The sequence below is a fragment of the Calidris pugnax genome, unplaced genomic scaffold (genome assembly GCF_001431845.1).
Source record: "Calidris pugnax isolate Ruff unplaced genomic scaffold, ASM143184v1 scaffold435, whole genome shotgun sequence".
NCBI lineage: Eukaryota > Metazoa > Chordata > Aves > Charadriiformes > Scolopacidae > Calidris > Calidris pugnax.
In genome coordinates this window covers 140,230-167,609 of record NW_015091240.1, presented here as the reverse complement: position 1 = coordinate 167,609, position 27,380 = coordinate 140,230, and the positions used below count along the sequence as shown (strand labels likewise).

Here is a 27,380-nt window from a genome sequence, read left to right as displayed (position 1 = left end):
AATTATTCCCAGTGTTTATGGTAGTCTTTGGACGTTGGAAGTGGGAATAGTCTTCAGTGCATTGGGGCCTATTTCAAGGTGGGGGCAGGCTGTGGTGCGGAGGTGTTGGATGAACTACCCCTGTGCTCCATACATAACTGAGTGCAGGAAAGTACAGAAACATATGCTTAACATGAAGAACAAGAGCAGACCACTTTGTCCGGGTTTCTTGTGATTCAGGTTAAATAGTGTTGCTGCACATCTCTAAAGTGCCATCTCTCCCAGCGCAGGAATCGGCATCGCGCACGGGATAAGGTACTGTCATCTGAAAGGGAGGATAATGTCTGGACTGTTTGCCTTCCAGCAGGCTTTTTGGGTCTGTTTTCTGCTCCCTAACCTGAGCCACCAGCTGTGGGTCAGCAGATTCCGAAGCAAGCTGTGTCTGGTGGAGGGGGTGTCAAAGAGAAGCTCTGGCATTGTGCCTAGACATCCCAAATGTATGCGGCCCCTGTTTGTTGTGAGAAATTCGATGTGGTGCAGGGGTTTGGACAACTGGGTCTGAAGGAAGGTGGCAATGGAGAGCCCCATAAATGGAGAGATCTGATCCTGATTCATATGTATTTCCATGAGAGGCTGAAATAGAAGATGTTTCAGTCTAATGCCTAGTTCAGTAAGTTGGACTGAGCTAAGCAGAGTCATCTGAGGGACTCTGCCTTATTTCTTCCAGTACTCTAAATGACCAAGGCCACTATCAGCACTGCTGATAGCACTGCCAGGTGCTTTAACCATCTAGCCAAGTCCTGCAAGAGCCTTACTGGGACAAGTGATAAGCCCCCCAGGTCTGTTTTTGGCCTTCCATTGCACAACCCCTGCTGGCAGAAAGCCTGCAGGTCCCAACTCTTTGCAGTTTTCCCTCTCCTGGGAGCTTCAGAAGGAATCTGTCTATCCATTACAAGTTTTCTGGTTTTCTTCTGGCTTGGGGTTCATCCATGGGATTCTGCACAACAGAGTCCCATGCCTTCACTAGTCCCAAATCTATCTGTTGGCTCAGAGAAGGGTCAGGCGCTCCTCAGGTGTCAGCCAAAAAAGCGATCCCTGAGGGACCTGCATCCTTTTATGCCACAAAGGGCAGCAAAGGCTTTTAGTAGCTGTCATTGCCACTCCGGCAGATGAGTCACCATACTGCGGGGCTCTCCCTCAGCATGTGATTTTTCTCCCATGAACGTTTTGAGGAAGCAGAAACGGCTAAAGAAATTTTTAATAACTAACCAGCATCTAGTACGTACCTTTCGAGGAGCTAGCAATAATGCATACAACTGAGCTGCTAATACAAACAAATGAACCACTCTCAACTTTTTGCAATGTCCTGTGCACAGTGCGGAGAGGATACAGAGACTGCAAACCAATGGAGACAATTTATGAGCCCCAGGTCTGTCTTTCGAACTTGCTTTTCTCCTGAATTTCTCTGAACCTCCAAGGAATTGTGTTGGGGCTCTTTCCATGACATTATGTTTCTTTCTCTGACTAAACATTATAGATGGAGCACGGTGGTGGGAAACAATTGCTTTGGGGTTTAAAAAAATCCCACAATGCTGGAATGAGGGGAAACATATGGAAACAAGTGGAAGAACCATTTAAAAGGGATAATAGAAAGTACTTTTTTACACAGCAAGGAATTTGCTGCCTCAGGAAATATCAAGGCAGATATATCAGCAAGTTCAAAGGGGTTAGAGAAGATAGGGAAGGATGTGTGCTCTACCAGACTGTGTGTGTTAAGAGTGTGAGGTGAACGGACTGCAAGTAGTGGCCAGGCTTGCGTGCTCCCTCAAAGATTGTCTTTTCCTGCCACTGTTGAAGCACTGTTAGCTGGAGATGGAGATGAACCATCGTGCTGACCCAGCAGACCATTTCCTGTATTCGTATGATCTTGGTGTAGCTGATGGAGGTTGTCTATGCAATTGAATTTCCTCAGAATTTCCTCTTTATTAGTCTTTTGTCCTCCCAACTGCTGCTGAAGACGAATTTTACATTGTTTTGCAAAGAAGTTCACTTGCATGCTTGGCTGATGCTGCCATGCATTTATTCAAACTATGGACACGTGCTTCTGGTCACTCTTGTCCTATGGCAAAATAATTTCATCTACCCTTTCGCACCAGCAGTCTGTGCCAAAGTCCTCTGTTATGTTGACCATCATCCCCCTGTAATGCAAATACTGTTATGGACATAGTCCATACATTAGCCTGCTGTGGGAGTCACTGCTTTGCAGCAATTGTACATCCTATAGTTGCTTCTAAACTGTAAGAAAAGTTGATGACCTGCAAACCAAATGAACCATCCTGCAGGCAGAGTGCTAGGTATCTACTGCTCCCTGCCTTGGGACTTTGCTGTCTTTGGAAAGTTTTTCTCTCCCTCTGACTGTGTCCACATTTGCGCTTTTATTTGGAGCAACAGAGCAGTCTGGGAGTGAATCCCCTGGTTGTCTCCACTTACTGTGTGTTGGTTTGGACAGCAGAGCAGTTTTGGTGCATGCTACCTAGACACTTTTGGAACACTAACCTAGGTGGTCAGCTCCAGGGGCGCAGCAAATATGCTTCTATGTGGACAGGGACATGGGTGTCTGAACCAGGGATGGCTCCCACGAATAGATTCCAGGCAAAAATGTGGACAAGTTTGGTCTGAATCACATTGGGGACCAGACTAAATCTAGGCTGCAGTAAACACCTGAACTACATATATTGTACTTACGGGGAGCTCAGTTTGGATCTACTTTTGTGCTGATTGACTTGTTAATGTAAACAGAGCCTCCCTCTCAATTAATGCCCTTCGTTTCCATGCTGTATTCCTTTAAGATCAATAAAGTATATTAACATTATAACTTGATATCATGGAGCCAAGTTCTGAAAATCTGGCTTTTGTTTTGGTTTTTTTTTTAAAGGAGTTGGACTTGAAAGTCCTGGCAACTAAGATTTTCATGATAATACCGAAGGAAAATCTATATGATTTGGACTCTGACCTCATAATGTAATGGCTTTGTAAATTAAGTGTTTTCTCACAAGAAAGCTTCAAGTCTTCTGTGGTCAAGGACAGGAAGCTGGAAAACTTGCAACCTGTTGAAAAAGATGTTCCCTGTGTCTTCTTGCACTACGTTAGCCATGTGTTTTCAGACATGAGATTTTCATAAGGAGGAGGAGGGGAAGCACGAGGTACAGGGAGGAGAAGGACCTAATCAATCTTAATCTCTGAAGTACTCATGCAGTAAGTGTTTAAGCATGTCATTAAGCCCGTTTTTACTCAGCGAAGCATTTCAGCGCATGCTTTGGGTACTTTGTGGTTGGGGTGAATTAAACACATACTCAGGAATGCTGATGGATCAAGGTTTCTAAGCTTGTCTTTGCAAGCGTCCTACATCTGTTTGTACAAGCTGTCGCAGTAACTTCTCTTGGCTAATGTTGGAAGGACTCCTGCTCTCCCTTAAGAGCTGGACCCTGGATGGTGAAACTTAGTTCAAGCTGAATTTGGGAGAAGCAGTATCTTGAGTCTGTGCTTTAAGCAGTAATGGGAAGGAGCGCTTTTAAAGGAAGCGATGCATTTGTTATTTGTTGTATTTGAGGACACTGAGCTAAAAGCACATAGAGATATAGATAAGTGTGAGTATGCTTGTGGTCTATATCAATAGCAGGACTTTGTGTAAACTCTGGGAATGGCACTTGGGAAGAGACAGAATGACCCTTTCTACATTCACTGCCTTCCCTTGGATGTCCAGGTAGAGCTGGGAGAATGATGCAGGCAGGGAGGGCCAGGCACAGACACCAAACCTGTAGGGCCTGGAGCACCAACCATTCATGTGTTTTGCTAATCTTACTTGATTCCTAGTTTCAGACAGTGGGATTAGCAAAACAGTGGGATCTCTGGGCTACCCAGAGCTGGAGAACAGAGCTAGGAAGCATAGAGGGTGACTGCCTGGCTTCAAGGAAAGCTGCAGTCTGACTGAGCAAACAGTAGAGGCAATGGAAGGGTTAAAAGTTTGTCTTCCCAGATATATTATTTCCAGTGGGTTGGTTTCCTTTTGGAAGGGCCCACTGTAAAAGGAGACGTTCCCAGCATTTCTGTGGGTTAGACCTATATCGCATTACAGTTTTCTTTCCTGGACTCTTGACTGACATGATTTCCTGAAGTTGCTCTTCTCTTGGGAAGGTGAATTCAGGAAAGAGTAGGAGTTTGCTAAAAATCCAGAGCCTTGGAAGGCAAAATCATGGTGATGGCCTTTTCTTTCTGGACATAAGGTCAGTCCTCAGTGCTGCATCATGCTCTGTATCTCCCAGTGTAAGGAAAGGACTGGGAAAGGAGTGGGAGAGGAAATTCGTCAGGTTTGATAAGAGAACAGTCTGTAAATCCTGTTGGAGCAGCTTGTAAAGGCCATAGCACCCAACCACAGGAGCACGCCTGACTGCATCATGCAAGCAGCCATATCACCTGGTGGCCAGTGAGGTCAAGGGCAGTGTTGGCTATTGACCTGGATATCCCGCTCTTTGCTATTGCTTAAGCCACCTTCATGCCTCCAGGACACAGCAGGCAGCACGTTCATCCTGGTGTGTGTTTCCTTTACTGCTTTTTTCTTAATGAAATAAATTGTGGCTTGGCATTAAAGCACAAGCACTGAATGAGACTGAAGTTCTGGCTTGTTTCTCCTGTCAAACAACTCATGATAGTGTTTTCCTTGATGTTCAGTTGCTTGGAAGGAAAAGAAACTATCCCCTTCTCATCTGCAACATATCCATTTTTTACAGGTGTCTTCTAAGTGGCTTGTGTTGAACAACACATCCAGTCAGCACACTGCTGTCTTCAACACTATGGAGGACACCCTAAAGCAATCCTATATCTGAGCAATTCACAGCTATCCCAAGATATTTTTCTCAAAAGGATATTGGGAACTGAGAGGTTTGGATCTGACTCATCCCACCTGAAGCCCAAGAGTGCCTGGGGTGAAGATACTCTGCAGGGAGAGGAAGAAGCACACTGAAGAAATATTTACTATTACTGTTAAATGACAAGCTCTCCTTCTTTTCCCTCCCCTTCCTTGCCACGGAGATAGCAATCCCTGCTGTGGTCCTTGCTGCTTTATTTTTCCTTTGTTGACCAACAGTAAGACTTGCTGCCCTTGAAGGATGGGTTTAACCTTGAGAGAGGCTTTTATTGCTGAGCCAGTAACTTCTGATTCAGGGCATGTGTCTTCTGGACCTGTTGCAGATGCCCACTGTCACCTTGGGTATGTCACCTGGGCCCAAGTACATGGTAATGTGGGCATTGAGTCTTCCTCCCTTCTCTCTTCTTTGCTACTAAAGCAGGATTTTTTAACTTTAATCCTCTTTCCTGTTGACTCTCATCTGAAGTTATCCAGCTGTGGTGATGTCCCTCATGACTTCAGAGCACAGCACTTATGTCTCTGGTCTAAGTAAACTTTGTGGATCCATTACAAAAATATGAAATAAGCAATGAATTTCATATTCAAAAAAAAGGTGAGTGGAAAGCTGGGTTTTCTTTCTGTTGTGCTTCCTCCCTTTATTAACTTCTCAACGCAATCATCATGATAGTGATGGACAGAAAACAAAGCAAAATAAGTTAAAATAATAAATCACCATTGTTGCTGTATAGCAGAGAGTCAATGCTTTTGCATGGGGCAAAAAAACAAAAGGCCCTTTGTCCTGCCAAAGGATCCTCATTGATAATCTAAAACCCCAAATAATTTACTGATCTGCAATTAGGAGGCCTAGCAAAATGGACAAATGGGAGCTGTGAAACTGGGCAAAATGTAGCTGGTCCTTGTGCTAGAAACTGGTTCCTCTAGCTGCTTGATCCACTCTTGTTCCTGTTGATTGGTGCTTAGATCATTTTCTTGGTGGTCAGGGCTTATGGCACACAGATGAAAAGGCCAATTTTGTGAGTAAACGTCCTAATAAGCAGGTCTTGACAGATGGTTTGTTGCTCAAGCCCCATTATAGCCCTATAGCTGGTGTCAGTGTCTCCCACAGATGTTTCCCTGGAGAACTTCCGCACAGGGTGCTCAGGACCTCTCTGCTTTCACAGGACACCTGGCTGCATACTAAGGAGGAGGCTTGGTGCTTGCTTGACACGTTGCAAGTATGTCTTTGGGTAAAACACAGACTTTTGGAAATGTATTTCTCATAGCACAGATAAAATTAGGCTCCCAGTGGAGCCTATTGGTGACTGAACAGGATAAGCAAAGCTACCTGTGCGTGGCAGCTTGTATTGCTATCTCTTGATCCCCAAGCAGTTAAAAATGTTCAATGTCACATGAAGAAGAACAAGAAACCTCTTTCATACTTCAAGTATCCTTAGCATTGTTTCATCTCAGTCTTTCAAAAATCTGTCCTCTTTCCCCTTTATTTTCTAGCGAGTTTCATTCAGGTAGTGATTTTCCAAGTGAAACTCTTCCCCCATTTCCTTTCTCTATGAGTCTGATGAACTGGCCTGAGCCTTGGGGTCAGCCCACAATGCTGCAATGTCATATGTATAGTCCTCAGGCAGATCGAGTATTTCCATTAGAATCTGATGGATAAATTACAGAGATTTTACCTCATTCTCCTGCCTTGGGGAGCTCGTTGGACTGTAAGATAGTCTGTATCATCTGCCTTCCAGATGAGGCAATTTAGATTTGAGTGATTTGTATATACCTGCAGTTTTTCTGATGGGCTGTACAGGATATACAGCTCTGTGCCTCTGACTCAGGAGCAACTGAAACAGGACTGAGGTGCAGAGGCTGCTGTTGAGAGGGAAATGGCTACAGCTGCCCCTGTGAGGGTGTCTGTTAGGAATTGTTTTCAAAAGATGATTCTGTTTTGGGAAGATTAGTTTTGATTAAATTAGAGGAATTCCCTCTGAAGTGGAACAAAATGGAACCAGGTAGAAATTCTGTAGAAGGAAATAGTGGCCCAGGAAATAGTGCTGTGGGTTGTTTCAAGAGCTGATCTCTGGTGCTCAGAGTGCTGAGCTCAGCTCAGTTTCATGGGTTCTTCATCTGTAGATGCTCTTGTGTTTCCTCCCTGAGATGGTCTGGGACACCCCCGACCGAGAAGTGTGGGAGCAGTAAAGTCCCCTCTTGCAACGCAGCCTTTTTGGCAGCAGGCTGCCCCAGGGCCCTGGAAACCTGAACAGTGGAGGAACCAGATGCGTGACCAGGCAGGAAACTCAGCAGGTTTCTGATGTTTGGAGCCCTGTGCAAATTTCATGGGAACCTGGGCAAAATTGACTCACCTCGTTGAGATTTTGCTGAATTGGTGAATTCCTCTGAAATGCTGTTTTGCCTGAAACCTTCTGAGTAGGTGCCATATCTTCAGCTCTCTTTTGAAGACAGAGACATCTTCCCCTACACTTTGCTGCATGGGTCTTCTGGGACTCAAAGAAGCACTCCTTTTTGCTATTTAGCACTCTGCCAGTATTCACACTATCAAAGTAGTGTCAAGGAAGGAGGATACAGGAACTTGGCAATGATGACTGAAGGATGCTGGCAGGTTATTTCGATCCTTAGAAAATCATTGTGCTCTCCTCATTACACTATACCTCATCTACCTACTCTGTCTTGTCCTATAGACTATAAATTCTCCGTACTAAATGAATTCCCCAAGTTCTCTGTTTGTTTTCACAGCCTCTAGCTGAGTTTCCTAGGTGCTACCCTAATATAAACAATAATAAAGACTGCTCTGTCCTGCTGCAAACCACTTCTGAGGATGTTTCCTCTAATTCTCTTCCTTGTTTAGCGTTGTATCATTAAAAGACATGAGGTGGTTAATTGGAGGCTTACAGCTTTTGTGACTGATGTAAACCAGTGTGTGTGTGTAATTGCTTGCTGTAAACACTCAGGTGAATGCTTTAAAAGAAAAGGAGATGGGGACGCAGATGGCGAGAAGCAGAAGGTTCCCTGCAAAAGGTCACAGGAAAAGGTTAGTGATAGGGTTGCAATGAAGCTGGGAAAAAGAACCTAATACCTGGACAACTGGTGAAGAGCCTGGCTAGACCACAGCTTTGTTCCCTAAAGAGGGCTGCCATTGTGGCAGAGACTCCTACATCAAAGCTCTCATAACAAAACACAGCAGAGATCATATCACCCAGCCTATGGCACTGGCGGGAAACGGATTGGTTGACAACTCAGAGGCCCTTTCTGGGCAGATGGCTGGATAGGAGTCACTGGCTGCTTGCAAAATCTAAGAATGAGCCTTTAATCTGCCTGTGATACTGTTTGTTTTAGTGAGCATCTAGATGTTTATCTTGGTTGCATTAGTCACCCGGAGAGTCTGCTCTCTCAACCTTTTTTCTTCCATAGATTAGCTGCAAGCTTCTTCCTCCACTTTTTGGAGCAGATGTGAACTAAATGCTGTAGGATTTGCTAGGCTCTTTTTAATTTTGAGAGGGAAATATAACAGGGACAGGATTTCTTGGTGATACTCTGCAGAGCATATTTAGTGCTGTGACTTGACTTGTGCTCTGATAGACTTCCAGAGCCTTGCCTGGGGAGCCAGTGGTCTGAAAATTCTTATGCTTGGAAACAAAGAGCTCTGTCTTGAAGCCCGCAAGTATAACAACTACAAAGCTGCACTTCTTCCAACCTGCTGTTAAATGCTTTGCAGTGACGAAGGTAAACAGGATCAATCAATTATCCTCCCAGGGACCATCTAATGGCAGTCCATGAATCAAGCTTGGCTTTCAAGGTCATTTTTATCTGCCTTGGGGAGTACAAACTGACCAAATTGGGGTCTTGCTCTGCATGTGCAGGCTGAAGAGTGCAAGGTTGGGTCTGGCAGGGTCTGTTAATTAGGTGGAGCCAGTAAAAATATATCTGTTATGATGAGGTCTGCAAAGCGATGAAGCCTGAGTGTGCAGATTCTGGCCACCTCTACTCTCCAACAAAGCCAGTATTATCATAGTTCATCTGCTGGCTGAGCCAAACAACAGCTTGATCCTGCTTTTACTTCTGTACTTTTGTACCCATGCTGTATTGTTTGTCTTTTTTTGACTATGCCAAAAAAGAACTTAGCTCAGTGGGGGAACCGAACTCCCAGCAATGCCTGAAGAATACAAACGATTTAATAGTCTGAAATTTTGCTAATTCAGACAGTAACATGAGCTCATGGTGTTCAGCTGAGGTCCTGCTATAGCTTTACACATCATCTGGTGAGATTTAGAGCCTACCAGGTCATGGGCTGTGTATGCAATTAAAAAGCTCCTTTCCCCAAGGAGTTAACAATGCGGAGACAAAATATTATCCTCCCAATTAGTTTATTGCAGCAGACTGGGGCACAGAAGTCAGATTATCTGGGGACATGCTAAGATCATTCATGTGCCAATGAACTTGGAAAGACATTTTTCACAACATCTGGTTTCAATCTATTTGTCATCAATTCAGAGCACCGGACCCATTTTCTGAGACCAATAAAGTACACAGCACTGACACAGGGCTGCAGCTGCAATCCAAACATGGGTATCCAAAGTAAGAGTCCTGCTACCTCTCGCTAGTGACTGTGTAGAGAATGAGAATCTGGTGGCCATGCTCTTCTGAATACTTTTCCCATTTGAGAAAGCCTCAGACTGGACCATCGCCTCCAGCTGGGCCTTACACAGCTTGGCCATATGCGTGGTGCCTGGACAGACCTTAGCGGGGACCCAGTCTCTGTGCGTTGGGGAGGACGTTCACTGCCAAGCATTTCAGAAATTTTTGCAAATCCTCTTTTCTACATGAAGCAGGCTCCTCCCCCAGTCTACCTCTGAATCTCTTGCTTATAGTGCTCCAACCAATGTGGGATGGGCCAGAGAAGCCTGGTTCATTCAAATGTGTACCACCACAGCTCATGCTTTTACAGCATATATTGAATGAAGCAATGCCTTTATCTGCAATACTTAGCCTTTATCTAGCATCTTTTCAGTCTAAAGCTTTTTTTTAAAACGCAGATTAAGTAATAACGATGTAGGATAATTGAGTGCATTTTTTCGAAGTGACATAATGATACTTATCTATGGCTACTGAAAAGCAAGGATAACATGCTATGTGAGTGACGTATTATCTTGCTTCTGAAATAGACCAAGTTTGGCATTAGGGCTTAAGTAATTGAAATACGGCTCCTTGTACCAAAGCCTGTTTGTTTATGATATAGCCTAATACATCTTTCTAATGGATATTGCAATGTCTGAAGCACTGACACGATTGCTGACACTGCAACCTGTAAGGCTGGTAGTGTATTGAGTGTGGAGATCATGCCATCTAAGAACTACATCTGATGTGCCTTCTGCTATGTGAGAGCAAAACCCATCTCATCGCCAGAAGAGTTGACCTTGGTGATCAGTGTTTGTAACGTGTGTTAATTTTTTGCCTGTCAGGTGAGATGCAGTTCTGAGCATGCTCTGCTTAGCATTGTCATGGCTTTTGTGGGTAGTTAGTTATAACACTGTTGTAAGCAGACCTTACAAACCCCCTAGGTGGTTTTATTTGCATTGGAGGCCTGGTGGAATAAAATGACAGGCTGGCATGGCAAAACAAGCTGGACTCCCTTTGAATCTTACCGAGTGAGGAGGAAAACAGAAATTAACATCCCCCTCTCCAAACCCTCAGACACACAGGTCTCTTCCACAGCAAAACAGCTTGTGCATCTTCCAGAAAAACTGCAGGATCAATGGGAAAGCACTTAGATTTAAATTGATTTAATGTCCAAAGTGGTATTTTAGTCCCTCTTGCTTTTGTTCAGGCAGAACATGATGGTGTGTCTCAGGATAATTTTCCACCTGCCTGTTTTGAGTATCAGATGGAAGCATTTAGCTGGTGAACTGGAATGGTGCCAAATTTTGCAGGAGCCTTTTCTCGTGAGTTCTGCTGTTTTTGTAACTACTGAGACAGAATTATCGAAGCAGGCTCCTGGCTGGCACAAAGTAAATGCTGTGCAACATGAGTTGACTCTTCATGTGTCAACACAATTCCATAGTTCATGTCAAGGCACAAGCTACTAGGGCTTATTTAACTGTAATTCACAGATTCTCAAAGGGCCAGAAGGGTACTGATGTTACATGAACCTGCAGAATGACACCGTCCCATCACCAAAGTCATTTCAGAAACTGAAAAAATCGTTCGCACCATTTTCTTCCCGGATTTCTGTGCAGTGTATCCTGTGTGCATGAAAAATGTATTGCTGAACGTGACTGAAAGCTTCTTATTCTTTTAAGCATCCTCTAATAGGGTGGAAATGGGAGTTAACCAGGTAATGTGGCACTTTGAATTTACTGAATCTATTAAGTGCTTATATATACGTGTGTGTATATATATATATGCACATTCGGTAACTTGAATACTGATGTTAGGACTCCTGCTTGGCTCACCTATTTGTCCCTTGCGCTGTTCGATTGGCGTTAATCCTGAGGAAGGAGGTAGTGGTGCTGGCAATTGCTTTCCCTAGTGGAAAATGAGCATGGTCAGGCCCATTCTCACATGTGGTTGGTATCTCCATAGGGCAGGAATTTGTTACCTTAAAGCTTCTCTCTAAATGGGTGACAACTCTTTTCTGATAAGCTGTGGCTGCCCTGCATGTGAGACCTCAGACACCAAATAAACAGTGCTGGCATCAGATAATTCTGTTTAGAATGCCGTGGCCTTAGAAGTACTCTACCTTTTGAAATGCAATGGGTTTTTTGTGAGTTGTTTACATCTTCCTGCAGTGATTTCATGTCATCTCTTAGTTCTTCAGTGTCAATGAAAGCTTAAACCACTGATCCTAGAAAGCATTTATAGAATTGCATTTCTTTTTCTGGGGCTTTTGGGAAATGACTTATCTATAATTCTCCCTCCTGCTCCTAAAAAGTCTGCTGGAGTGCTGATGGGCAAAACGGAGCTTGCAATCAATAGTGATGTAGCATTTCTGGAAATGGCTTCAATTGGTGATGTGCTCTGAGGATGAAAGTTGTGGTTGATGAGATAGCATTGGGAAATGACACAGACATTCTCTTGCTCCAAGGGTAAAGCCTTAGGTCTGGAGGCCTCGACACTTGATGGAGATTTCTGCTTACTGCCTTTAAAACATAGGGTGCAAACTGCCACTGTAAAGATCACGACCGTTTGCAGTTTGAGGGAAGACAGTATTTGGGCTGGAAACCTCTAATGCTTAGGAAGCTGTGAGCAAATGAGACTGAAATTGGCTGTATGAAATCACAGAGTACATTAACTGTAGAAGAGAAAGCACCAAAAAGCTGAGAGTTTTGAAACTGTTTATCTAAGTTTCTTGCATGGCCCCTCTTATCACTGCATCGCAGCACCTCCCAGGTAATACGTTTTATCTTCTTGCCAACACCCTCACAGGGTTCCTATCCCTATTTTACAGTTAGGAGACCCAAGTACAGGTGCTGAGTGATATGCCCAGTTGCACTTGGGGTTTCTGTGGCAGATCAAGGAATGAAGCTCAACTTTCTCATGCCCCAGGCTAATTCCTTAACCCTGTGGGATCCTCCTGTAACTGAGCAGAAGGGCTTAGCAAAACACTACAGCATGTGGAAATAATGCTCAAATGCAGCATGGGGGAGCCCATCCTGGACTCAAAAAGTGTAAGTATTTGCATTGAAGTCTTGGGTTTTTTTGAGCAAGTAGATGCTGTGCAGTAGAGAGCTGAAGTTGGCTCTGGAATGAGCAGATGCTGGAATGTTGCATCAAGCAAAGCTTATTAGTGTGGGTACAGCATGGTGTGCTGGGCAGGCTGTGTCACTTGGGGGGCTGAAATGATCTGCTTTGCATACTGCTGGGTGTGTGGATCTTGCTGCCCATGCAGAGCAACTCGGATTTCAGTCTCTCTTATCACCTTGGGCCAGAGCTGCATCTCCTTGGCAGGCCAGTGAATTCTCCGGTGTGGTTTGCCCTTGCGAAGGCCCTGTCCCAGGAAGATGTTTTGGAAAAGCTCACTTCCAGGATGGATCTGGCAGTTTCAGCCTTTGAGCTGTCAGCTGCCCATGAGTTTCTCTGAGCTCTTGCTCCTCCCTTACTATCCCCCTTCCATCTCTTGATCCATGCTTTTCCCATTCCCACAGCTGCAGAATACTTTCATCCTAACGAAGTATTTTAGAATCACAAAATGTTGGTGTAGGAGAATCAATAATACAAGGAGAGAGTGAATATTTATTACCTAATAAATATGAATTATAATTATTTTATAAAAATTATAATTATTACCTCATAACTGTTTCCTTCATTGATAATGTTTAAACTATTTGAAATTGCAGCACCTAGTAAATGCTATGCTATAGTGCCATGCCCATGACTTGATTGCAATAATCCATCAGGGAACATGGTTCACAATGTCAGTATTTCTCAGCAGATAGCTGGAAAAGTAGTTCTCAGCATAAGTGTTGGGATAATCTGGTGTTTCTGATGCTACTGGGTGTGTTAGATGCTTATTCTGGAATAGTGACTGCCCTTCTTTCTTACTTTGTGCTGTATCAGTGTCCAAAGCCCCTTGTAGGAGGCCAGAATAATAATGTATAAACAGGCAGCCAATTCCAGGCTGAAGCCGATAACTTTGGTTAAAAGGGTAAGTGAGGCTGCAGGATGAAAGGAAAATGAAGATGAGCACAGGAGGCAGCAATCTCCATTGGCTGCCTGCCTACTCCCCACTACTGTTCATAGTGGTTTGGCTGAACAGGTAAACTGGTGTGCTGTCAGCTGGGAATGCTGTCAGCTCCTCAAAACCTCAGTTTCTGAGGACTTGCTCTCCTATGCACACTCAGCAAGTCTCCAGCATGAGCAAAAAAATCTTTCATTGTCAATGTAAGGAAGGCAATGCATCACAAAGTCCTCATCCAAGAAGATCCTAGATGAGTGTCTCGTTTGCATGTCTAACAAAGCCTTGGGTAATCACCAAGAGGACGCTGGACTCAGTTAAAAAGACTTGGACAATAGCTCTTATTTGGAAAGAGGCATCTGTGTAGGGTGATTCCTTGATCTGCCTCAGATTTGAGTTTGAGTGCTTGTCTTGCAAAAGGATGTTGCAGCAGCTTCACAACGTATCTGGAAAATCCAGATTTTTGTGGAAGGCATGGGATCACGAGCTGGGAGGCCTGGGACAGCCTACTATTTTCTCAAGCACTCTTCTGTAGCAAAAAACAATATCAGGAATGCAAGGTCTTCTCCAGGCAGCAGCAGAGGGGAGGGATAACTGGGGGCCGCTCGCACAGCAGGGCTCATCAAGGGAGATTCCGAGACCAGATGTGGCTGGTTGTGGCAACTTTGTTATGACATTATGCAAACTCCTTTGAAGATTTCCTCTTGGCAGAGCCTGCCACATCATCACAGAGGTAAAGCAGGGAATGGTCTAAATCTGGTTAGGGATTGTAAAGCAGTTATACCACTAGCTACAAAATTATTCCCTTTCTAGAAGAAAGTGGTGTGGTTGCAGGGTTGGTAGAGTGGGAGATAAAACCATTAGCTGGTTGGTGAGTGGTGCAGCAGGGGAACAGGCCTTGAGATGCAGATGAAAATAAGCAGAGCGGATGGGTTAAGGTGTCTGAAGAATGGGAATATGAGCAGAGTGCAGTCCTTACACAGAAAGAAGCCTTTTCCTGAAGTTCCACAAAGCATATTTCCACCTAAGGTACAATAATCTCTATTTCCCTTCAGCCCTCTTTTTTTTAATCTCATGAGTCACAGGGATGGTTTTGCTTTTACCTACTGCTGCGTATCACTGGTTACTCACGACATTGTCGTAAGCTGACTGCCCACATCTGGGTTCTGATCATGCTCTGACTGTGGAGATGACAGTGGCATGGCCAGGAAACTCTCTGGGCTGAATTTCCTGTCATTCCTCATCATTTGGGAGTGTCACATCCTCCAGGCTGATCAGTGGATCCCAGCACAGAGGTCCCTAGATTCACAGAGATGTCTTCCACATTTCAGATCATCTGCTTCCCCACTATATGCTTCTCACGCTTACCTTTCCTGACAAAATAGGTCCCAAATCGCTCTGTCCACATTTCTTCCCTCTCTGACTATTAAACGCTGAGGAAAGTTGATGGGAGAAATCCCATGGGTGGCTGAAAATATCGCATCACCCCCATTTTTAAGTTTGATTTACATCTCTGCAGAATGGCTAGCATCCCTTAGGAACAGCGGTATGCCTTCTTCAGCATCCCAGCCCTATTAAAATAAAATGGAAAGACTGAAATGTTTTGGGCAACTCTTCATTTGTAAACTTGGCTTGTGTTTTCTTTCTCCCATCCACTAAAATATTAACATTTTTTGTAGCAGGACCTCTCTCTGCAAGTTTTCCAGACAATATCATCTTGTGCCGGGAGCAAATATCTCCATGTCTTTGCATTGTGCTAAGCTATTCCTCTCTTGCAGACTAAAAAGTTTTTCATGGAGCAGAGAGATTATGATTGCGCCTTGAATCCCTCCTTTTCTCAGAAAAAATCCCGTTTTTTCATCACCTTGCAGGGAAATATTGGAGGGGTTCTGACTCAAGCTACGTCTTCCTGGCACCAGGAATCCTCTATTTTCATTATGGGTAAAAAGTACCATTTCTAGGGAAAATTATTTGATGCAGGCATTGAATCCTCCTCCTTCCTGAAGCAGCTTTCATAAATAGCAGGGTAGAAACACAAATTGCTTAGCGCTTGCCGAAAGCCAACCAAAGAGATGTGTTTAAAAAGCCAAGTTTTGCTGTGTCTCCTGGTGGGCCCATTGTGTGGGACTGTGAGTTTAGCCGAGAGAGAGAGAACATTGTTTCATTACGAGGTAGTTTGCCCCAGAGACCCTTCAAAATCATTAAAGCTGACAATTTACCCTGCTGGTTGTACTAGCTGAACTCCTGGCGTGTGTGCGCTTTGTGTCGCAGCACCAAGGGAAAGGCAGCCATACTGCCTGGCACCGGCACCTCTCCCTCTCTCACACTCCCCAAGCAGGGGAGGATTCCACTTTTTCAGATACAGTCTATGTTTTATCTCTTCCTAAAGCCCATACCTTAGTGGGAAGTTGACATAGCCCTGGTAGTTCGGGACCGTTGTAATTACCGTCGCGCAATTGAGTAAAATTATGCTCTTTTAGTAATCAAACCTTAGACTGCTTTTTGCTACTGTTGCCTGAGAAGGTGGGTATTCAAATGGTAAGAAGTTGGTTCTGGGTCAGTGCCTCATCCCGAGCTGTTGCTGATTCCATGGATTTGCTGCATTCGCACCACAGGGGTGTAATAGATGGCACTTTGTGGCAGGATGGCAGCACCGTGTTGTGCCAGGTGCTCTGTTTCTAACAAGAGTGGGGGTTTTTGTTTTTTTAGAAGAATGGCTAACTTAGCTCATAACCTGTAATCAATATTAATTCTTTTGAATGCTCTTGAGTGAGTTATAGCTGATTACTGTTGTATGGCCCTAGTTAGGTCCATTTCTAGAAAACGCTTTGTGTGACTTTGTGTGTACAGCTGAAACGAATGCAGCTTTCCCCTAATTACATACTGGTAAGGCAAGAAGAGACAGTTCTAGTTCTGCTTCTGAAAGTATTTCCTTTGAGCGCTGATAAGCCAGTGATAGCAGTAACCTCTGAAACTGTTTTGAAAAGGAGAGACAATGCAGGAACTAATACAGTTTCATCACTTGAAGCTTTGCATAGATTGCAGCAGCAACTGAGCCATCAGTAAGACACTGGGGATAATATCTTTAAACTGCTCTGTATTTTATTAAGATTAAATTGATTAAGGTCCTTGCCAGCCTTTTCAAAGCCAGTACTGTATGGTGGTCAGTAGCTCAGCCGTCTCTGCGTTGGGAATCAAAGAACTGAAGATTCATGAGTTTAAACTGAAGAACTCCCCCAACAGTATACCCCAACAGGTATACTGCCTTAGATGTATGACCTAGTATAAACATGACCCTAGTATATACAAATCACATTTCCTAATCACCTATGCCTATCTGATTTTTCAACAGCCTTTCTTCTCAATTCTTTAATGTTATTTAGATAACTAAATGCATGAAGGCATTTCTTACTGTGGGTGCTGCAAATACAATTAATTTCTTACAGAAGTGAGTTCAACTGTCAATACCATTTATTACAGTATTAGTAAGGAGCTGTGAATGAATCCAAAGGATTAACATTATTTCTTGGGTAGACTAGAAGAACAGAACATCATATTGCTCATGTATCATTGATGAACAATATTTTTCCAACCTCTCATTTATAGAAATCAAAATGGATTTCCCCAAATTGGGTTCTTTTCTGTGAATTTGAAGTGGTAACATAATTTTGACCACTTCATCATTAAAAACAGTGTTTAAATCACCATTATATTTTCTTCTAGGTAAATATTACTTTATTTAAATGCATTTGGGATGCTGTGACAATGCATTTAACACTTCTTGAACTGAGCATTTCATTCATGAATATTCTCTCCAAAATAATCAGAGGAAAGTGACAGAATTTACATGAGCTTATTGCTGTTCTTGAGCTGCATTAATAGATATAAAGATAATCCTGTGTTAGCTCTGGGCGAAGGGCATTTGTGTGGACATTTACTGAACCTCAGCTGAGCTGTGGCAATTGCTACTCATTAGAGAGCAGCATCACTGCATACACAGACCTACAGTGCAGCTGCTGGTGAATATATTATTATACAGTAACCCCCCTGGTTTAGCCTATCAAAGAGGTTAGGAGATGACTTGATTGTGGTTTTGGAGTACCTGTGTATGGAAGAAATGGAAGTGATGCTTCATTCTAGCAGAAAAGGCTACAAGGGAAACGAGTCAGCTTAATTAGAGCTGGAGGACTTGGAAAAAGGAAGGTAGCTAACCTTGGAACAGTAATCGAAGGACAAGCTGGATTTTCCATCTTCTAAGTCTTTATGTTGAGTCTGCATATTTCCCTGAGAATGGGTCATAGCTCAGTCAGGAGTTACGGCCTTGAGGCAAAAACTGTGTTATATGTGTGCAGAAGGTCAGTTGAGACAGTTGTTAAGGTCTTCCTGGGTCCCTAAAGTCTATGGATTCCAGTAAGAATTATTTCAGATTCATAGCTGGGCTTGAACTATGTGCAAACATTAATTTCCAAATACTGCATGTCTAATATACCGTATAAATGAAAAAGTGAGATAGTAGTGCTGCCCTACGGATCATTTATAATGTGGCATATGATGATGAAGTCTTGTTCTTTAGTCTATATCAGGTTATAACACAGCTTTAGGGGTAAACCATGGTGGGACTCTCAAGATCCTGGTTCTGTCAGAGGCTTTCTATTTGATTTAGGCTAAGCTTTTCACCTTTCCATCACATGGGTATTTATTTTCCCAGTATCCAACATGAAGCACTTACACATCTCGCAATAGATAACTAACTGGATACAGACCACAGCTCAAACCATTTCCAAATTTTACATCTCCAGAGCTTCTGCAAGGCAGCAAAAGTTCCCAGAAATGTATTTTCAGTCCTAATTTTAAGCAGCACAGAGGCTGGGCAGTTTTTATTGAATCTGGCTTTAATTTGCATAATCCCTACAGATTCACAGAATATCACAGCATTCAGTGATATTTCAGTCCCCAAAAGAGTGACATAAATGGCACACAAAACGTGCTTATTTTTTTAAACTGTCATTTCAAAACAACATGTCCAAAACCACAGGATTTAAAAATAACTCTGTTAATGAGAGTAAGTTGGCAGTGGCAGAGCTATAGGTTAGGTTTTGTGTGCGTGTGCCCATGCGTGTGTGCCCTCTCAATAATCAGCCCTGGCTTTCTGTGATGGCAGCAGAGATGTGGTGCCCTCAGTCTGACATTGTTTTTCTCTATGGTCTTGGAAACCCAAAGGTCTCTGGAGATATCTTTGAAATGCCTCAATAATGGCCTTGAAAACCTGCACCCCAGCAACATCCCCCAAGCAGGGGCTCTGCTGTACGAAAAACACATCGCATCCATGGAGAAGGCTCTTCTCCTGCTGAATGGGTCCTGCTGTACATGGAATTATAAAAGATGCCCTCAAAAATCAACCTTTCAGGTTACAGTACATGGAGTGAGGCTGAAAATGAATTTCAGCTTTCAAGTGACTTTATGCTGTCTCTTTGATTCACTTGCTGGTTTTAACACTGCCAACTGGGGGATTGCGTGTAATGCTTTCATGCCATCCTTGTCTGGAATGAAGCAGGAACATAATTTATGGGGATATTCTCATTTCAGCCTTTGAGGAATTAGCTTCAATTCGCTCTCTTGGGAATTGCATGTGTTATAAAGAAAGCCATCGAGTTTTCTTTAGAAATGCTGGCTGCTGTATGCCCTTCATTCTTCAGCTGTCTGAGGGGCTTTCGCACTGGATAAGGATTCAAAGCTTGGGAAATGCAGATCTGGGTGACCAAGTTTCACAGGGTTAATGCCACGCACAGATGATGGACAGGCCTGTAGCTGAAAGCATTGCAGGTTGTTATAATTTATAGCCCTACAGCATCAGTGAGAGAGGGTTTGAGGAGGGTGCAGTAGCTTGTGAACCCAGAGCACTGAAAGCAAGTACACTGTAAGACACAGGCTGTAAAATCAGATCTCTCCGGATAAATCTTTCTGACACCCATGAGAATTAGAAAGGACATAAATTTCAGGTGGAATGTGGCCAGTGCTTCTGGATCTGGGAACTTTAGACTGCAATCTGTGTGCCTGTGCTGCTGCCCAATTTGAGCCAGCCCTTGAGAAAGTGGGGTGAAAGCGAGAGGTAGGAGCAGAGTCCCAGCAGTTTGTGGTGCTCTGGTGCTGTGACAGACTCCATCACAGTGTTGTGTCACTCCTGGGTCCTGCTCAGTCTTGGGAGGCTTTGTTACCACGTGGAGGGCAACTTGGAGTGAGCTGGCTAAGTCAGACTTTTTTAGGACTGGGGAAAAAAAGTATGACTTTGGAGAATGAAGCACACCTGGCCTCCTTGCTGTTTAGAAGATGAGCGCATGCCAGGGAGCATCTCCCCTTGTCAGGTTCTGCAGGTTCAGATGGGAGAAGCTCACCATCGAACTGAACCTGAAAGCCAGTGTCTCCTGCCTGTGTGAGGCTGCTTGTCAGCCTTGCCACTATGTGAAGGACGCACAGCCTGCTAGACTTCATTAGGCAGCTGTATCACAATACAGCACAAGAGAGCTGTGAGGTTCAAACAGCCTGAGCAATGCTCCCTGTGCCTCGGCTTGCCAGTGAGGACTCCAAAATTTCCCTATTGAGCATCGTTTTAAATCTGAGAAGAATGGAGGGTGCTTATTTTTACTGTTAGTACACATTCTTCAGCACTCTCTTAATTTCCATGCTAGTGGAGACAGAATAAGGCAAAGATGTCTGGAGCTTCTTGAAAGCCAAAAATCCCTCCTCTGCCCCCACCCCCCCAATTATCACTTCATTATCTAGCAGCCGCTCGCTAAATCAGACACGGAAGTCATTTTTGCGGCGGGTGCTAGCAAACTGTTTCCCAGTGATGCATTTATATCTAAATGGCCAATTCTCTATCCACAGCTTATCCCAAAGATTAAAAAATCAACCAAGCTAGATCTGGGCAAATCCAAACCAGGAATCCTAATCAGTTCTGTCGCTAAAAGTGCATTAGTATCGTACAAGAGAGAGCATGGCTTCCTTCCAACAGATATAACAATCACAGCTCAGTTGGGCGGGGAATTTTTCGGCTGCTGTGTATTGACACAAAGGAGCACTTAGCTTGATAATGCCTCCTGGCTGCTGCCATGATCTGAATATTAAGAACAAATTAAGGTGTAAGATTAAGCTCTGGAAGCTGTTACCTGTTCACAGTGAGGCAGCAGTTGCTTCTTTAGCTTTTTCACACCAAAATATTGGCTGTCAGCACTTGGGAGTTTAAAATAAAATTATCCTCCTACCTTACCTAGAAACAATTAGTATTTCAAGTCTCCTGTAATATTTCTGCTATGGAATTTTTAATCCGCAATTAAATCTGTCATGGGCTGTAATAGGACTCGCTGCAATCCCCATGAACCTCTACCTTGTCAGGGTGGTTTACTCAGGCAGGCAGTTCAAAGCAGCATGGATACAGCAACTCTTAGAAATTGAAAGCCAGCTCAAAGTTTGTCACGGCCACAAAAATCCCGCGACTGGCGAGGCTGATGCCTCTGTCAGCCTTGGGTATTGCCATGCACTGGGGCTCTGCTGTCCAGGCTGGGCACTCTCTGGGATGGCCAACATTGCAACTGGGGTGCCTGTTGTGCATCACGACCATAGTCACACCACTGATGAACCATAAAAGTTTGTGCTGTCATGGGGAGCGGGGAAGTTGGCAGCAACCCCAAAGGGCAAGCTGTACTGAGACTGAGAAGTGAGTAAACTGTTTGCCTACATGTAGCCTTAACATCAGTATTGACAGCTATAATTGCAGAGGGAAGTGGCTGGGATGAAAGAGGTGTCTCCTGGGTTGCAAGATAGTACTGGTGGTAAGTCTGGCTAAACGTGGTGATCAAAAATGACCACAGTGCTAAATGCAGGGTAGTCAAACCTGGAGTCACTGTGGAAATGGGAGGAACTGAGAGAAAGCGGCAACAGCGGAGATCAAGTCTTGCTTTGGAAATATTTCAGTTAACTAACATGGCTAAAAATACCCCTTTAGAGAGATGGGGAAGTTGGAAAAAGCATCGAGAAATTTTGGTGGAAGATCATATGAAGGATGAATTCCAGGAGACAGCAGCAAAACTGCTGGATGGTGAGCTAGGCTGTATATGCAGATGCCTTTTGCTGAGGACAGTATGAGCTGTAAGTCCTCTGCTAAGCTCTTCTGATCTCGCCCAGTCGGTCCATGTCCCCTTCTTGGCACCCTCCCATGGAGACATGGTGACGAGTGGCAGGAATTCAGAGAATAGCACCAGGAAATGTGCTGGAGCTCGAGAGACTGATTTATGTAGGGATGCTGACAGCAAGGTATGTGCATAGCTTTGCTAAGCACCCGTCCTGAAATCGGGCTGAGGAATAGAAGAAAGATTAGGCAAGAGTCTGCAGTCATTTGAAAGCCTGAAGTGCCAGGGAGGAGGAAGGGACATTTTAGGTGGTGAGAGAGATAATGAAGAAAACAATGGTGTGGTAAAAAAAAAAAAAAGTGGGATGAGGACATCTATTAAGACATTAAATAACTTTCAAAAGGGAATGACGGAAGTCCCATAGTGTGAAATCTGGTTACTACAGTGCAAGCATCCTGTCAGGAATTCTCCCGTCATGAGGATGAAAGGAAATGAAGAAGTTTCCTCATTTGCTGTGAAGGAGTGCCTTGCTACTGCCCTGCCCAGCAGTACCAGAGTATTGCTTATTCTTTGCAGCTCTGATAATGCCGAGTTAAAAAATTTCCTTCCAAAAATACTGAGGTGACTTGAAAAGAGATTTCCTCTAGATGAGCGCAATATTGATAATGCTTCAGTTATGTGTGTCCTTGCTGAGCTGGAGCCCTCGTGACTTTAGACTCCCCAGGGACACAGCACCTAGATGAATTGAACTTTCTTTCCAAATTCCTTTTGGAAATTTGACCATTTTGCTCAATAATGGGCAAGAGTCGCCATGAAAGCTACCAGCCACACAGTACCTCAGCATTTCTCCCAGCAATACAGATTTGCTGAGGCTACTGGAAATGAGCAGCTGGATTGGGAAATGCAGTATTAGTGTGTGGCTAGGCAGCAGTTTAGCAAACCTGGCCAAAATCTCTCTGGCTCCCTGGGCTTTTTCTCTGTATTTTCTGTCCTTTCATCTTTACTAACCTTTTATAACTCTGTCTGATTAGTGCAGCATTCCCACCATTTCCTACCAAAAATGTCACTCTAATAGCTTTGTTATGGGCAGCCAATGCTGACGTTGGCCGTTTCAGGGCTGTTAACATCTAAGAGAGTGACTGAGATGGGATGGAGCTATCTGTGAGCGATGACTGTGGATGCTGACTGTTGAACCACCACTGAGGCTGCAAGGAATGCATGTTAGGGGGGAGTGGGAGCAATCACCATATGAAATGTGCCTCAGTGGGTCCTCCAGATCTCTGATAACATTGTGAGAAATTCGACAGCTTCTGGAACTCAGAACCACTGGGTAAGTTTCCAGCTTTGCTCTTTTGCAACTGCTTTTTGTGGCCAAGTTTAAAACAACAACAACAACAAACCTCAAAAAATGTTCCTGCTTAAAAAGAAGCTTGTCAACTGCTGCAGTCTTTCTGAACCTGGGGTGTGGCTTTTTTTGGGTATAACTCAGACAGTTCCATTGTCTAGCAGGTAGGAGGGGCATTACATTGTCACGGATCACATCTTTTTCCTCACACGTCCACAAACCTGGAAGATTAATTATACTCTCGTTTGTAAAATGCAGTACCCCAAGTGATTAGGGAAGAAAGGAATTGAGAACATGATTTTAAGTACCTAAAAGCAACACAGCCGTAGCTTGATTTGAAAGAAAACAGCTGACAAGAAAAACAATAAGGCAAAAATATGGAGCAGCGTCGCTGAGGCTGGGGGAGGGAAGAGGACTCAAAGAGGACTCAGGGTACTCCCAGAGAGTGTTTAGACTGACCTGAGGCTCTAACACCTTCAGATGGGATTTCATCAGCTCTGAGCTGGGTGAAACTCGTGCAGTCTCTCTAAAGGACAGGCAGGCTAAACCATGGGTTTTGCAGTAGATGGTATTATCCCTTTCAGTCAGGACTCAAAAAATTCTTGCGTGTTGGTGATTGCTGGTTTACAGCTAAGGCTCGACAAGTCTTTGCTGATGTTACAGGGAAAAGAGGGTATCAGTAATCACTGGGAATTTATGCAGCATATTTTGTCTTCTGCTGTTCCTGCTACACAACCTTTCACGTACTTTTTTTCTTTCCTTGCATGTTAAGGGCTCTGCAAGAGGACGTGCAGTGAGGGACAGAAGCACCAGCCCTCCCATCAGTGGCTTCCACGCGCAGTGTCGGTGCAAACCACCGGTGAGGCACACTTGTGTAGTGAGCGCAGCAGCAGCAGGGCGGACGTGCATTCCTGTCCACAGCCATGGTGGTGAGGTCTGGCAGAAGAGCTGCAGCTCCGTGGGTGGAAAATGTGCTTTGCTTCATTGAGGTGAGTCACGTTGCAAGGTGCTGTCGTACGCAGAGGCCACGCTCCACATTGGAGGGGTGACACTAAGTGAGGACCGCAACAAATGATGAAATAAGGCCATGTTCAGACCAACTGTATCTTTAGGCTGATTCTGGAGCATGTGGTTTTGGTCTAGTATATGTTCAGTCTGCTTTTATAACTATGTCTCTCTTTCTGACCTGCAAGGAAAGGCTTTGAAAGAGCATTAAAAATGGAAAAATGTTGCAAAACACAGTCTTGCACATGTGTGCCAGCCTGGCGGTGGGAATGGGATGACGAGGCTGTTACCAGCAGACAATATATCGCTGGGGTCTTGCAGTGCCTGGCCCCAATGCCTCTGCTGAGATCCACCCTATTTTCTTGCTACCACCAGTTCACTAAGAAATGAGGCACTGTCCCTGGCTCTGCTTTGTGCATTGTGGCCAGCCGCTGACTCTTTGTTTTTTTCCAGAACAAACTGATGCTTTTTGTCTAGAAAAGAGACGCAAACATAGCAGAGCTCAAGTAGGAGATGTAACCATCTCCAGATGTATGCTGCAAGCAGGATGGGAATCAACTGTTCCCTCTGTCTGCCAGGGACCAGAAAGTGCTTGGGTGTAAACTGCAGTAAGGGACACTGAAGTCCAGGAAAAGCTTTGAAGAGTGAAAAGGAGAGAGTTGCGGGCATCAGTTGCCCAGGAAGACTGGAATTTTGGCCAATGGATATTTTTAGCACTATGTTGGGCAATAAGCTGTAATTTGACGCTGCCTTGGGGGATGAACTAGGAGACCATTGGAGGTCCCTTATGGCCCCATCTGCTATGTTCTATTTAGTTGTGTTTATGTAGCATTTAAAGGCTCTTTTTTATTTTCTTTTTTTTTTTTTTCTTTTCTTGTAAGTATCCATTTCTGTGCACAGACAAATAAGCAAGGGGCAGGGAGTTCACAGTGTGGCTGGACGCTTATCAGAGTACTTATCAGTAACTATATGCAGATAAGGGAGTTATAAAGCTCTCACTTTAGAGAAAAGTTTAAAAGCATTTCCATGAAAAGCAGCAAGGGGGAGAAGGACTGGTGGAAGTACTACACTTCTCTCCTCTCTCCCATCCACATTTTCCCAGGTCTTATCTCACCCTGGCCCTGGGACTTGTGGGACCCCTCTAAGTACTGATATAACTCACAAGGATGGGAGAACACCAACCCAACAAGGGCCTAGGCTCTCATCCCAAGTTAATCAGATGAGGTGGCTTGGGGAAGAGTCTGGTGAGCATCAAACCCAGAGGAGGGAGGGGTGGCATGGCCAGCTGGAAACTGGGGGGGATGTGTCCAAGACCAGAGAAACCTGTGATGTGATAGAACTTTTACCTATGCATTATCCTCTCTGAGCTGCATTTTAGCAGGAAGTAATGACAGAAAACAACATTGCCTGTCATCTTTGGCTATTTCTACACCAGAAGCCTACTGCAGTTATGCTGTGCAGTTATTCGGACAGTTTGTGTGAGCAGCCCATGTGGCCTGGGCTCCTCTGTGAGGCTGCACAGCTCCTCCTACCAGTGCCTGCTGCCAGCTGTGCACAGAGGTGCTGGTGGAGCTCTTGGAAAGTGCTTTGGGATGGAAAGCCCAATCTATAATTGTAACACATCAGCCTTCTTAAACACAAAGAACAAAAAAAGGAAAGAGAAGAAAGAAATCTTTTTCTTCCTCCTGGGAGGAGCTCTTATCTGATTCCTGATTATCATTTTAGTGTCTGCTATTTTTGTAGCTGGAAGTGCAGTCTACAAATAAGCCAGCAATGCTGCAAACCTCCAAGTAATTCATCATGAAAGTAAGAGGCCAAAAATTGAGCAGGGACATGGAAAGCATGCTTTGCAGACTCCAAATTTGATCTCCCTCTCCAAAGTCCTACCAGCCGCATGGCTCCTGATCTTGGAGACAGCTGGGCTGAAGCAAACAGTCTTGACAGAGAGATATCCTAGGCAGGATAAAGTTATTTGAGCTTCTTTGCCCCATCATGCCTGAGATGTCAAATTTGGAGTCTACTATTGGTTTCTAGGGCTTGGGATCCTTACGACTACCGATCTGTAGCTCTTGAGCTTTTTGGAAGTGACAGTGCTGAGCTGCAGGGTTCAACTTTTCATCACTTTGCTGCTCCTGCTTTCCAGGTTGGCCAGCTGTGTGCAGCTGCACACCGCTCCTCTGAAATGTCAAAGGGAAATAACTCAGAGAAATGGGCCCCTCCTTGCTTCTTTCCCAACATGGTGAGGGCTGCAATAAATATCGGCTACCGTGCTGTTTCATTCCTGCTCACTCAGAAAGAGGGGAAGAGCTGCCAATTTGTTTTTTCACACAGCACTTGAGAATCACGTGTTTGAAAATCTTGCAGAAGGTGGATTTTTTCATTTTTTTTCTTGACGTATGGCTGCTGACAGGTGCCCATCTGGTCCCCTAGAAGCCTGTCTTTCATGCCTCTTCTCTAGTGTGTGAGATGGGATGAATCAGTGTCAGGTTGGCGTGTGTGTTTGTGGCACAGCAGAGCAACTCTGATGGGTGTCTGCAGCTGAATGGGATGCGGGATGCAAGACTGTATCTCCTGACAGATGGCTGTCATGCAACCGAGTTTGCTCATCCTTGCTGGTGTAGGAAATTTTGCTGTCTGAATTGTCTGTGCATGCAGGGAAAGGGGAAAAGGAAGATTATTCTGCTGCAAAGGCAAGCATGTGTTCATCCTGCACATGAATGCTGTGGCCCTGTCTTTGCTGGGAATGGGAGATCTGTGTGCTGCCAGCAGGGAAGAGGTTAAGTTTTGATAGTGTTTCTATGAAGCCAGGAAAAATTTGACCTCTGCCTGTTCTTTACTTCTAACTGAAGTCAGGAGATTATGACAAAGACTGTGTAGGCGTGTTCCCAGTATTTAGTTTTGGAAAGATGGAAATACCATCTTCCTCGACCTTCAGTGGTTTTAACAGTGGGAGCTGGAGCGCTGTGTTCTTGGCGCAGAAGCCACGGCGCAGCCTGAAAGCCCCCAGCTCCTGCACTCTGCTTTCCTCCCGCGGGCGCTGCAGCCTCCTCGCTGCCCTACTGATGGAGAGCAGGGTTTGCTGGCATTATGGCAGCCTGGAAGCTGGGGCAGGAAGCAAATCTGACTGCATCTTGCTCTCCTGCTGAAAGTCATTTGTGGTATTTTGGGGGCCTTGGAGAAACCAAATTGTGTGCACGCGCTGTCCCTCCCTTTTTTCTCTTTGTGTCTGTATAAATATATTTGAATGGTGATGCTGGCTTCTGAACATATTAATATTTGTTTCGCCCTGGATTCATCCCACCATAAATTTGCCTGAGGTGCCTGACT

The 27,380-nt window shown here is 44.4% G+C and overlaps 1 long non-coding RNA gene across 1 annotated transcript in view; it reads left to right on the top strand.

Annotated features, from left to right (window-relative positions):
- The first annotated feature begins 23,866 nt into the window (after positions 1-23,866).
- LOC106898646 overlaps positions 23,867-27,380 on the top strand; it is a 39,981-nt gene continuing 36,467 nt past the window's right edge. Inside the window, exon 1 of the long non-coding RNA XR_001413951.1 lies at positions 23,867-24,037. This is a non-coding gene — a long non-coding RNA (uncharacterized LOC106898646). The remainder of the gene's footprint in view (positions 24,038-27,380) is intronic.